Source organism: Melozone crissalis, unplaced genomic scaffold (genome assembly GCF_028551555.1).
Source record: "Melozone crissalis strain CALT ecotype California unplaced genomic scaffold, PUWL_Pcris_2 ptg000004l_1, whole genome shotgun sequence".
NCBI classification, from domain to species: domain Eukaryota; kingdom Metazoa; phylum Chordata; class Aves; order Passeriformes; family Passerellidae; genus Melozone; species Melozone crissalis.
The window spans coordinates 39833438-39846231 of record NW_026535782.1 but is presented as its reverse complement, the minus strand read 5'-3'; the positions used below and the strand labels follow the sequence as shown (position 1 = coordinate 39846231).

The following is a 12794-nucleotide window of genomic DNA, read 5'->3' as shown; positions in this document are numbered from 1 at the left end:
GTTGTGTACTTTTATAAAGAAAAACAATTGATGAATTCCTTCATCTTAAGATCACAGGGAAATATAACCTTAAATATCATTGACTTCCTTAAAATGATTGCAGCCCCTTGTCAGAAATTGTTCCTAGAAATACTTAACCCTCCATTTTGTGTTTCTAGGTAATATCCTGGATGAAAACCACTTCCTCTCTTTTTGTCAAGCTCCTTGTCAGCTTGTTTCATCCAGAAGAATGCAGGAGGACTTGTAGAGTCATAGTTTGTCCCTTCTTGCCATACAGAAAGGAAAAAACATCCCTTGGCCAAACCATATCTGCTATTCCTGTATCACTATTATCAGTGAAAGGAATGGCAAAGTCAAATGACTAATCTCTTCAGCTATTAGCAGCTTCTGTATGTAAGTATCACTCTACAGTTCTTTTCTCCAACTGTTCTGAGATAATTTCAGATTACTTTAGGCTTTGGCTAATATGTCTTCCATTTTTACTGAAATTAGGATGCAAAATATCATAGTCACTTTTTAAAGCATGCCTAAAAATGTTAGGAAAATCTTTCTTACAGGAGAACAGCCCTTACCAGCACCCTCAGGAAGATCCAGGCTGTCAAAATGAAAATATTGGTGTCTGCTTTTGTCAAAGAGCTCAAGCACAGATTGGTATTGCTTGTGGTCACTGCAGCTACATGAAAAAATATCACTGTACACACACTACACATGGAAACAAATTCATTCAAGCTCCAGATGGCATATTGATATAGATGCACACAGTGCTACAGCCACATTTCTGTCCATAACCTTCCCTACAGACCAGCAAACTCTATTTGGAGCATGTGGATTGATTCTGAGGTACAAACTGAGAAAGGACCTGGGGGTTAAGAGAGACTCCACAGTGGCTCTTTTAGGAGGCCTTCCTCCCTCAAAAACCTTGGCCATATGCATGTTTTGCCCTGCAAATACATACCTGCAACAAAGGTGGAACACAATTCTCTGACATGTGGGATCCAGCTCTCCTTGCTTGTCTTTTGAGCAGCATCTTCCTCACTGCTCCTGGACATAGAGAGTGCTAGGTAGGTCCAAGCAACTGCGTGTTCCTTGGAGGGTGCCTTCAGTGAGAGGGATGCAAAGGCTGGACAGTGCAGTCTGCATCGGCACTGAGGCAGAGCGTGTGATGCTCGGCCTGGGGTCTGCTTTCCTGCAGGACCCTGTAGCTGGCAGGGAAGCATGGGGAGGGCTTTCCTCGGTGCTCTTGTTTCTAGGGCGTCATCAAGGACCATCTGAGCTCTTCCAAATCTCCTACCAAGACTCAGACATTGACAGGGTGGGTGTTTGCAACCTGGAGTGGCTACTCATCCTGAAGGACACTGCACTTGACACTTCCACCTGGAAGAGATTTGCTTTGTTACCCACTCTGGCTTTTCCTGGTGGGAGCAAGACTTACCCTAGGGCCATTCTCTGGTTCTCAGAGGGGGAGAGCACACTCTTCTCAGGCCACCCATGGCACAGGAGGGGACAGGGATGGATCTGTGACCACAGAATGGATTGTCCTCCTGCAGTGAGGCTGAGAGCACCATGGGCTGCAAGGGTGCAGGATGAGGATGAAGACACGAATTCCTTTCTGTTCAGGCTGATTTCATGTTTCTTAGCTTCCAAGGGGCTCTGAGAATAGCAATTAAAGCACCGGGCTTAATTGTGGAGTATCCAATTTGGATATTAGCGTTATCTCTGCTCTCACTGCTTTCTTTTCCTCCGGATCCAATTCTGCTGCCTGCCTGCTGGCTGGGTGCCCGTTCCTTTCTTCTCATTATTACTATTTTATGGTTATTGTTAATGCATTTTTTTTTAAAAGCATTCCTGCTCTCGGTTGCTTCCAAACACGCGGGTCACGGTCCGAGAGGGCGCCGGACGCAGGGAGCCCCGGGCGGTCCCCGCGGGGCTGCGGCTCGGCCCGGCCCGGCCCGGCCCGGCTCGGCTCGGCCGGAGGCACAGGTGCCGCCCGGGAGCGGCTCCCCCTTCCCCCCGCCGAGCCGAGACCTGCTCCCTCCCTCCGGCAGCGGCCCGGGCTTGGTCTCCCGTTGCCCGTGCTGTCCTTCCTCCTCGAGATCTCCCCCCCGTTTCCCCCACTGCTCACTCGCACAGCTTCCCCTCCCCGCCCCTCGATATCTCCCCCTCCCCACCATTTTCCGCGGGTATATTTAATTATTATTAATTATTAAGCTGCTTTATTAATTCACCTTCCCATGCTTTCCCCACCTCCGGGAAGCATTCTCGGAGCTTTTATATTGCAGAGATTTTTTTTTTTAATGTATTTTTAGAGTGATGCTCTGAGCACTTCCACCTCCCCGCCCCTCATCTCCCACCCGGGCAGTGCCAGAGAAGAGAATGAAGAAGTTGAGCATGTCTGAGGCGGATCAGCCTTGCAGGCAGAGAGGGGGGCAGTAGCTACTCAGAGCAGCCCGAGTGCTTGAAGCAGGATTTGCTGGTATGTATGTGGGTCTGGATTTTATGACAGCTCTAAGTGTGAATCTTTTACCGAGCGACAAAGGAGGGGAAAAGAAATAAATATCTGCGGCTTCATTAAATAAATGCCTGCATAGCTGTAAGCCCTGTCCGGCTGTGCTGGAGGAGGTGGTGGTGGGGACACTCCCAGCCATCCACCCACCCCTAGGAAAAAAAAAAAAAAAACCAAAAAAAATCCCGAGCCGAGCCCGGAGAGCCGGGGGTTGTGTTGCCGGGGCCGAAGGAGGCGGGGGCCCGCGGCAGGTGGAGCAGCCCCGCCGTGCCCCCAGCCCCGCGGCGGTGCGGGTGCGTGTGCGTGTGCGCGGCGGGCAGCGGAGCCGGCAGCACTGCAGAGGGGTGGGCACGGCCCTCGCCAGCCCTCGGGGGCTGGGCCCGGGGGTGGGCGAAATGCTGTGCGTGCATGGGGAGGGGGCCGCGGGGGGGGAGCCGCTTTCTCTCCGCGATTCACATCGCGCCCGCTTTCTCGTCTCGTATGCATGCCTATCCCGGGAATGGTGTAGTCAGCCCGTATCTGAATTATTTATAGACTCGTGCCAGCTGTTTTTTTTTTTTAATTTTTTTTTTTTTTAAATTCAGCTTGTGTGCACTATTGGGAAATGCGTTTTGCCTTCCTTTCTTCTCAATATATTAATGTCTTTGTTGGGGAGCGTTTTCTATCCCCTTCAGATCCCTCTAATAGAGAATTGATGCTTATTTTTCCCTTCAGGAAGGGGACGCTTTGAGGATAATCATGCTTCACAGAAGAACGGCACCGACCTCCAGTTGCATTAAACACAACCTTCTCCACTAGGGCTCCAGGAAAAAAAAAGAGAGAGAATAATTATAAGAATAATCATTAAAAAGGCGAAAGGAATGCTTACTCTGGAACCTGCATTTGATGATCCTCACCACTTGCGCTGAATATCCTCTGAAGTGATTCTCTCCAGCTTTTGAATTTGCACCACTTCAAGAGGCAAGATTGCCACAAAGAAACCTCTATTTTTTTTACAGCCAAATAGGATTGTTTTTTAACTCATTCCCCCACATTTGCCCCCGACCCTTATTCTTCTTATGTGGATATGCAAGCAAGAAGAGGAGACTGGACATTCCCAACATGCTCTCTCCCTTGATCTGTCCGTCTAGAGGTTCTGCTTCTACAAACCAAGGTAGGGAAATTCCTGTTTCTGTGGTTTTGCTTGCAGCTCATTTTGGTACGCGGGTTTGCCCAGGGAAGATCACTCACGGTAGAACAAAAGGTTTAGAGATGCTGCTTTTAGAAGCAGATAGAGGGGAAAAAAAACCCCCAACATTCACCAGACATGTTGATTCCCTCTTGGCTCATCAAATAGGACATGAAGAGAAGGCGAAAGGGTTTGACTTAGGTGCCACGTTGTGAATTGGGGGAAAGTCCCTTGTGATTTTTTTTTCGGGGGCGGGTGGGCAGGTGGGGTCGGGAGAGACACGGGAGGAGGAACACGGCTTTGGAAAGGGGTGAAAACGAAAATAATTTTCATCCATCCACCCGCAAATTGCCTCCTCCTTTTCACTGGTCCAGCGGCTCCTTGCCATGCTTTGATGCGAAAGCAGAGCCGGCCAGCAACAACAGGACGTAGAAACCCGCTTGTTGCCGGGGAGGGTGATGCATTACCGAAAACCCACGCTGGCTCTCGATCGTGAGCGGCCTAACGCCGGGGCCGGGGCCCGGGGAGTGGCCGGGGCCGCCCCTGGCACCGCGGCAGGAGCCCGCCCAGCGCCGGGGCCAGTGCGCCTGCTTGCGTGGAGGTGGAGGGCTATTTTAAGTCCAAGCACGTCAAGCGACTTAGCCTGAACCTACGAGGCGCTGTATTCAGGCAACTTCACGTGTTTTAATTTATCCCCGTCCCCCTGGTGCTATCAGCGGGCGTCGTGGCCCCTCTTCGCCTCGCCCCATCCTTCCCCCTCGCCATCCCCCGCGCCTTGCAGCCCCTTCCCCAGCCCACTCGGGAGGGATGCAAAATGGCTATCGTGCCGCTCGGCTCTAGATACGCGAGAGATACCGGTGCATCCCGACCGTAACGTGACATGTGAGTCTTTCCGTAAGATGGTGGCAAGACAAAGGGAGCCGGGGGGTGCGGGAGCGCCGGGCACAAGGTGTTGAACGTCTCGGGGTTATTTTAAGCCTCAGCCCGTGCCCGCCGCGCCGCTTCGCCGGTCACGCGTGGGTGTGCGCGCCCCCACGCCGGGAGCGGCGGGGGCAGGGGGAGCTGCTGCACGGCCCCCCCGGGGCGGACCCCCGGCACCCTCACCCGCATGGCCAGCCCCTGCCAGGCATCCTCACCCGCATGGCCAGCCCCTGCCAGGCATCCTCACCCGCACCGCCAGCCCCCCGCCCAGGCTGCCCCAGCCGCCTCTCCCTCCCAGACCGCAAGGCTGGCACTGGGTGGGGGGCGGCAAGAGCAGCGGGAGGCGCACCCCACGGCAGAAGGAGGAAGAGGGGGGTCATCCTTCAGCCCCGCTGCGGGGTGGGGCAAGCCTTGAGGCACTCGGAGCCCTTGGTGCATCCCGAGCATGCCGAGGCGGGGGCGCGCCTTCCCTGCCACCTCCTTTGCCTGCATCCTTCCAGCAGCTCCTTGCTACATTTCTGGGGGGTTTTGTCGGCCTATTGTTAAAAACCAAGAGCGGTTCCGCGTGAAGGGGTTGAGAGCCACCTTTCCTGACATATTCTGGCTGTGCTTCTATAAATATCTAAGGCTTCCCAGGGTATCCGCGCCTGGATCCTCCCTGCCTGAGCTCTCCCTCCCTCGCCGCAAGTGGGAGTAGAAAGTTTACCTGTGCGGAGAGGAGGGCGTGTGGGAGCCTTTCCCCCGTTTTCCGAAGGAATTTCTCAGGCCTCGCAGCTCCTGGGTTTTCGCAGGACCCAAGCACCGGATTGGTGGGGGATTGTAGCCCCCTTCATCGGCCATCGCTTACCCCCGAGAGCCCCTAGGAGCACAAACCCGGGGGGATGCACGGAAAGGGGAGGGTGGGCTCAGTCCCTGCCCCTCTGCCCCCTACTCTGGGTTTTGCAGGCACATCGGGCGGCAGAGGGGAAGGATTTCTCGGGTGCCAGGCGAGGGTGGCAGCCGTCGGCAGCGGGGCCAGGCTGCCTGCTCCCCTCGGAGCGGTGCCCAGCTCTCTGCCCGCCGCCTGCCAGCCCTGCCCGCGGGGCACCCGGCCCGAGCGGGGCCGCAGCCGTGACCAGGGCCAGGCTGTGCACAGCTGGGACTTGGGGAGGGGTCTTACAGCTTTGGTGCTCAGCCGTGGGAGCCAGGAGCACCGGCCCACATCCTCACTCTTTACTGCCTTTTGCCCAATCTCTCTGGCTGCTGCCTTTACCTGTGACTTTTCCTCATCTTCTCTGCAAGCTCCAGTATGGGCAAAAGGAGATGTCCGCTACCATTGCTTTCCCCACCATCAAGCACAGCTACCTCGGGCTTTGCAAGCAGTGCATGGAGGCAGCTGATCCCTCCTGCGCTGCCCCTTGGGTGTGCAGCACTCCCAGCTCATGGGGCGCTAGTGCTGTCCCACACCCCAGGGCCGTGGGGAGCAGAGCAGGGACACAGCACCCTGCCGTGACCTGGTGTGCCCCAGCTGCAGCTCTGCAGAGCAGCAGTTTGTTCGTGGGTGCAGGGTGCTCTGCAGGAGGGGAGCTGTGGGTGTGGGCAATTTTCAGCTGCTCACCCACGCCGCCCCAAAGCAGCAGCTCTTGTCGCCTCCGTTTATCTTGCTGTTCTTTGGTCTCTCACTACACCAGCTTGTCTCCCAGCCCTGGGTGGAGGTCTCAGAGGGCTGGGACACAACGGAACAGGTTGAGGGCAGAGTCGGGAAGCAGCCCGGGGATGGTGAGATTTGCTTGAAATTCCTCTTGGCTCAGTCGTTGTTACACAGGTAACAATGCAGATCTCAGCAGAGAAAAGGAAGGAAGCATGGTGAAAGCCACAGCTCCTCTTCCCAGGGACCCTGGGCTCTGATCTGTTGGCACACCTGCTGCAGCAGCCAGTTCAGCCTGTGTCAGTGCTGGTGCCTGTTGTGATCCCTGTGCCAGTGAGACCATTGCTGAGCAGAGGAAGGTGTCAGCAGCGGCACCCAGCCGTCCTGTTCTGGGCAAGGGTCTCAGGACACCGAGATTGTTGGCTGAGTTCTACGTTGCATCTGTACATGCCAGAACATCATGCAAGAGATCACAGAGAGGTGGAAAATACAGAACAGGGGCAAAAATCCCAAGCTGCTATCCCCATCTAATAACTGACGCTCTGACTTTTATTATCCTCATTTTGGATTTTCCAACTATCCCTGTATAAAAAGTCTATCAACCTATGAACAAGCACCTGATCCCCAAACCCTAACCTACAGGGGGAAAAGGTGATAGAATTAATTCATATTTCATCTTGCTGGGGCTGTTTCTTGTGCTTGGTTTGGAAGAGGGCAGGTGCTTCTGGCACTGCTCGCTTCCAGTGCCAGAGCTGTGGAGCTGTTCTTGGATTCCCACACTGGACTCACATTGCCTGGGTTGGCACCAGGAATCTGTCTCTCTGCAGCACCATGTGGGAGGTCTGGATTTGATTCCTGGTGCTGTTTTTCATTCCCCCAAGCTGGCAGAGGGTGGGAGCACTGTACAGATAGCACTGCTTGTATCTGCAATGGGTTCCATTCCACATTCTCATCCTTAGGATGCACAAAAGCTGCCTATGAGATAGTCCAGACTGAGGTCTGGTCCCCTTCTTGGTCTTTAGGGAGGCCACAACTCTTCCCTGCCTGTTCTGTACTTAGCAGCGTGGTTTGGTGGGCAGTGGCGAGACAGCTACCTTGCAGCTGGAGAACGCGCAGAGGGTTTTTTGAATTTTTACAGTTTTCTTTTTGTAAGCTGCAATTAATCGCAAAAAAATGGATTAGTTAATAGGAAAGATGGACTAGATGATCTTTCTGAGCAAAATGGCTCAGGGTATTGTGATTGCCTAATCCACCATGGAATGCTCGTGGTATCCACTCTGCTTGCCATCAGGGCTCTAGGCCTGCCTGACTCTTCTGCAGTTCTGTGATTAGCGCTCTTTGATATTTATTTATACTTGAGAGAAAAGCACAAAGTGGTTGGGAGAAGCAGGGCTGATCAGTTGTCTATTACCCTGATCTGTCCTCTGTCCACCCATCCACAAGAACTCTTAACACCAAAGTGAGTCAACTTATTAATTGTCGCTTTGCTGCAGTCAGACAGACTCGCTGCTGCCTTGGGTACCTCCCTGCGTAAAATGAAATGGCAGTTTGGAGATCACAGTACTGAAATAAGTAGAAGGGGAATCAGAGGAAAATAGGATATTTGAAGCTAAGCATGGCCCACCTGCTACTATTGCCTTGTCCCTTCTTATGAGTTTTGTCTTTCTGCTTTTTGCTTACAAGGCAAAGCGCCTTGTAATGGGAAGTAAAAAACCCATTTCTCCAACCACAAAGGGGGCTCCACCATCCCTCTGACCTACCTTTTTTGCTTGTCTGTTTACCTAAAGACAGGAAAGAGAAGATTCCTGGCAGGTATGGGCTGGTGCCCACTCTGGCAAAATTAGTGCCATGTTGCTAAGTGCCTGGGAACTAGGAGATTGATCTGACCAGGTTAAATGTTAAAGCTGCCTTTCATTTTGAGGAAAAAAAAAATCCAAGCAAACCCATTCTTTATTGTTCAGGAGCTCATTGCTTCCTTAAGCTGCAAGCCACAAGCTCCCAGCTAGAATTGTACATTGGAGTGTGAACTGGTGTGTGTAAAAGTTGACCAAGTGCAGGGTGGTGATCTGTGCAAACCAAGCAGCGTATCTCCATGTGCCTGAGGTCACTGCAGAGAAAAAAATCCCCTCTCTATGCACTCAGAAACAAATGTATGGCACAAGACAGTGTGCAAATTGTGCAAATTCAAATTCAATTCAAACCATGGCTAATTTGGACCTCTAGAGGCAAGACTGTCTTTTATTCAGTGTTTTCTTGGAAACAGAAGAGAACACTAACTCTGGGCAGGAGAAGGGACAGACTTTTCTTTATAAATTTTTTACATATACATTGCATATGCTTCATGTGAGAAGAATAAAAACACTTCTTTTTCCATACCCAGGGTCACCAAAAAAAGTGAAGAGGGAAAGGGTATGTGTTCTGAGACTCACTGCCAGCTCATCTTCCCAATACAGCTGGTATTTTTAGACTGCAAAGTATGCTGGGTGGCTCTCTTCCTTTTCTAACACAAGCAGTCAAAGACCATGTTTTATATCAATATATATAATCTATATATATCAATATAGATGAATTGATTAAATATCTCGGGGAAAAGAAATTTTGAATGAGAGAGGTTATTGGCACAAAGTGAAAGGGATACTAGCCTGGTATCTCTGCACCATTCACTCCACATACCTCAAACCCCATCCACAGTGAAGGTTCAGAACTGAAAAGAGTCACTGAAAGTGGCTGAGGTAAAAGGTTAGATTGCTAGCTCTGAATACTGAAGATGTTTCTGTATTCCCAAAGCACGTACAGTATTACTAACATTGGTGTGCAAGGCTGTGCTGAAACATTTATAGGAAAGAAACACTCTGAAGGGAAAAATGTGAATTTGATCTTCATGTTTGGTGGCTTATCTGTACTGATTGCTCCTCCACTAAAACAGGTGCAGGGCCACCAGGTTGTCTTGGCCTGAATAATCCATGGGATATTATTCTGCCACTCCTGCACGCCCCTGGCATTTTGGGGTTGTAGGAGCTCACCTCCAGTTAACTGTCCATGGGACAAACTCTTAAGTTGCCCCTCAAGGTATCAGTCAGCCTAGTCTGCTTTGCCTGTGTGTAGCTATTTAGTTATGGAACAGTTCTTGCTTACTGTACTTCCAGTCTGGATTTTCAAACCGGATCAAGGAATTAAGCAGTGTAGCTACCCTCCTCCTCCAAACCCACCGTCCAGCCCATGTGTGAGCTCTGTACACAGAATACAGATTGTGTACAATCCTTGTTTGTTCAAAGCAGTGAAATGATCTGTCTAGAACCTATTTACAGGTGTGGTTTAGCTCTGCTTAGGTAACGATGTTCTGTTTGAGGGCAGCACTTCCAAGAGAGGGAAGAACTGGGGGGAGTGTGCAGGAGTGAACTGAGATGATGATCACAGAGCAGAGAAAATAAGACCTGTAAAGAAAGAATGAGAGAGACCTAGGGTAGCTCAGTCTGGAGAAAAGACAACTGTGGGTGGATCCTTAGCTGTCTGCAAATACATAAAAGACTGTTACAGAAAGAAGACAGGGGCCAATTATTCTCATTAGTCACAGAGGACAGATCAGGAAATAAATGACTTTAAGATGAAGCAGAGAGAATACAGATTAAACATCAAATTAAATGTTTACTGCACTAATGTTTTAGAGACAGTAGAAGAGCTGATAAATTTGGCAGATTAGCTGTGACTGACAATATTTAAAGCTAGATGTAGGTGCTGAACTATCAGGATTTTGTATCTAATAAAGTCTGTCTCCAGTGAACCTCAGATCATGATATTTGCATGCCTAACCAAACAACTTTGGAAGAAAGATAATGAGGTTGATTTGTCCTGTGTGCAGGAGGGAGAGACTGTCCCATTGGAGGAACCTGATTGGGTTTGCCTCTGTGCAACAAATCTAATATGGGACCTGTAGGAATCAAAATGATGGTGTCAACTGGTGGCACAGTTTGCATGTATCAGGAGCTCCCTAAAGATGCCTGCTTTACAAAACCTCTGGTAGGTTGTGACAGCTCATACTGTCCAGGGGACTGGCAAGAGCTGCAGTATAGAAATCGGGCAGAAGAGGCTTACAAACATGTCTTGTGGGAACGATGCTTTAGCGTTTGCAAGCACAGTTCTTGAATCCTGGGATAAGTTGGGCTGTTTAGATTGAGACCATGTCTCTTTCATTCAGAATCCTCACCTGTCTGTAGCCACTGCTTTCAAGGCTTTACGCTATCACGGCATCTGAATAGCTGCTGTGCCAAAACCTGATTCTGCAGGGGGAGGGGAGGTTGACCGTCACACACTGAGAGATGTGAAAATTCACACCTTGCTATTGCATGATGTCATTCTTTTGTCTTGCAAGATGAGATACAGTTTAAAAACACCTTCTTTTTACTCCTCTTTGCTGCTTCCAGAAGGTAAAGTGGGATACGGGCATCCATGAGCATTGTGATTTCTGAGGATCATCGCTCCACTAGCCAGCCTTCACAGTCACATCTCTTTGTGCTCTGAGTTGGAGGAGCTTTCTGTGCTTGCTTGAGGTTTGGATGAACAGCTCTGGCAGTGAAGTTCTGTGAGGGATCTTCCCACCTTGGGTCAGTAGAGCTTCCCCTGCCAGAGGCTGAGATGGCTGAAAGGGCTGTTTTGGACTTGTGAGTTTGGCCTGCATCGGGAACGTGCTGTGCGGCCTAGGGCCTGTACCAGTGTAAATCCTCCTGTGCATCAGCAGACATGGTGACTTTGGAGCAGCCCTGCTGGTGGATTACACTATTTTAAAATAGAGTGACAAGCATGTAATCCTGGCCTCTGGTGGTTTTTTGTGAGAATCAGGAATTTTCTATACAGGTGTCCAGGACACACTCTGACCCAAATGGAGGAAATGACACAATACATTCTCTTATTATACTTGGATTTCACTTTTTTATTTAACTTCTTCACCTAATCTCTTAGTTAAGGTTGCCATGCTCTTTTGGGAGATAATATATACAATTCTCTCACATGGATGTGGTTTCTTGCATGTATGACCTCTGAAGAATTTAGAGGAAAGGAAACAAATGTAAGACTACTAAATCCACTACTTCAAAACAGACTAGGAGGTGAGATGGCTACTTGAAGCCAGCTGAGGCAGATAAAATCTGGTGTCACCAACCTGATGATAATTTACTAGTGCAAATGCCATGTCCTACATCACAGCTGATTGCCTGATGAACAGAAAATTGTTTTCAGGTGATAGGCATAATAGTCTCATGGATATCTTAAGATTGCAGTGGTCCCATGCTGTTACCTCTGGCTGTGGGCTGTGAGCAGGATACAGTGGGGCATGAGTAGGTCAGAGATTGAAGTCTGTCATAACAAGGGACTGTGGTTTCCCTGTGTCACATGAGACTTCTGCTACTCACAGCTGGAAACAAGGTACTGGAGATACACAGTGGCTCTTTGGAATGTGGAAGTTGAAGGTCCTAAATCAGTACCATCTGGAAATGAATTGCAGAAGAACTGCTAGGATCCTAAAGCCAAGGGCAATCCCAACTCTTCACAGCAGTGGTTTTGAAGCCTGTGCAGTGAGAAGAACGGCTCCACTGCTGCATGGAAAGGTGTCAGGGTGCTGCCACCTGCCCCAGGAGGAGGATGGAGGAAGGGTTGCTGCTGTAAATTTGCTGCTGGCTCTTTGTGCCAGATAAAGCAGGATGTTGTTTAATTGTACACAGCTGGATTGCTGGGGAATTTCTGTCACAGGGCTTTGCTTAGAAATGCATTTGAAGTGCATTGTGGCAGAGGAAATGCACTAGAACGCACTAACTGGCGGCTACTTGCACGTAGGCATACGCTTGTATGGAAGGCACATAGGAAGGATCTGCGTGTCCCTGCACCCCTCTCTCTCCTCCTCTATAATTCTCTATTATTGCTGGCTGCTGTAGTCAGTGGCCTAAGTATCTCAGGGGAGATTCCCTCCTGTCAGACGTGTGTTTCGGCAGAGGCAAGCTGAAACATCAGAGGCTGACAATCCCCAAGGGAGAGTCTAATGAAAGCGACAGAATGACATAATCTGTTCTCATAGTCTCTCCCTTTCAGCTCTCCACATTTTTGGTGCAACTTGAAATTACCCTCTAATTTATTACTGAAAAGGTGACTATCATATATAATTGAAATTATATAGATAGTGTCCTGAAGTGTTGGAAGTCAAAGTATGAAAATCAGCGTGGATGTGGTCTGCAGTACTGTCTTTCTGGAAGGAAGCTTTTAAGACTCAGTCTGAAAGTAACAGTGGTAAATGCCATGAAATCTCAGGAAGGACATTGCCATGAAATCTCAGGAAGGACATTGCAATAATTTCATTAAGTGATGGGGCACTAGTTTGCTAAATAGGAGGAGACAAAAATTAAGTAGTTTAGAAAAAGAGCATAGCTGTGGGATGGCTGCCTTGAAAGATAACAGTGGCTCTTGCAGAAAGCACTTTGAATCCCTGGTTTGGAAGTTTGTGAACTTTCAAACCAGGGATTCAGAGAGAGACCCAAGGATCACGCATTAACCATTTTTAATTTGCAACATTTCTATGTAGAGTAAAGGGG

General features: G+C 49.8%; 1 protein-coding gene across 4 annotated transcripts in view; it reads left to right on the top strand.

The window, feature by feature from the left end:
* Positions 1–2377: 2377 nt before the first annotated feature.
* GRIN2B (glutamate ionotropic receptor NMDA type subunit 2B) overlaps positions 2378–12794 on the top strand; it is a 207382-nt gene continuing 196965 nt past the window's right edge. Inside the window, exons 1-2 of one of the 4 annotated variants that reach the window (XM_054277109.1) lie at positions 2378–2473; positions 3218–3656. The gene's annotated coding sequence lies outside the window, so the exon portion shown is untranslated. Of the gene's footprint in view, positions 2474–2729; positions 2797–2887; positions 2904–2947; positions 3657–12794 lie in introns of those variants that run through there. The other 3 variants (XM_054277118.1, XM_054277126.1, XM_054277101.1) reach the window with 3 other exon arrangements.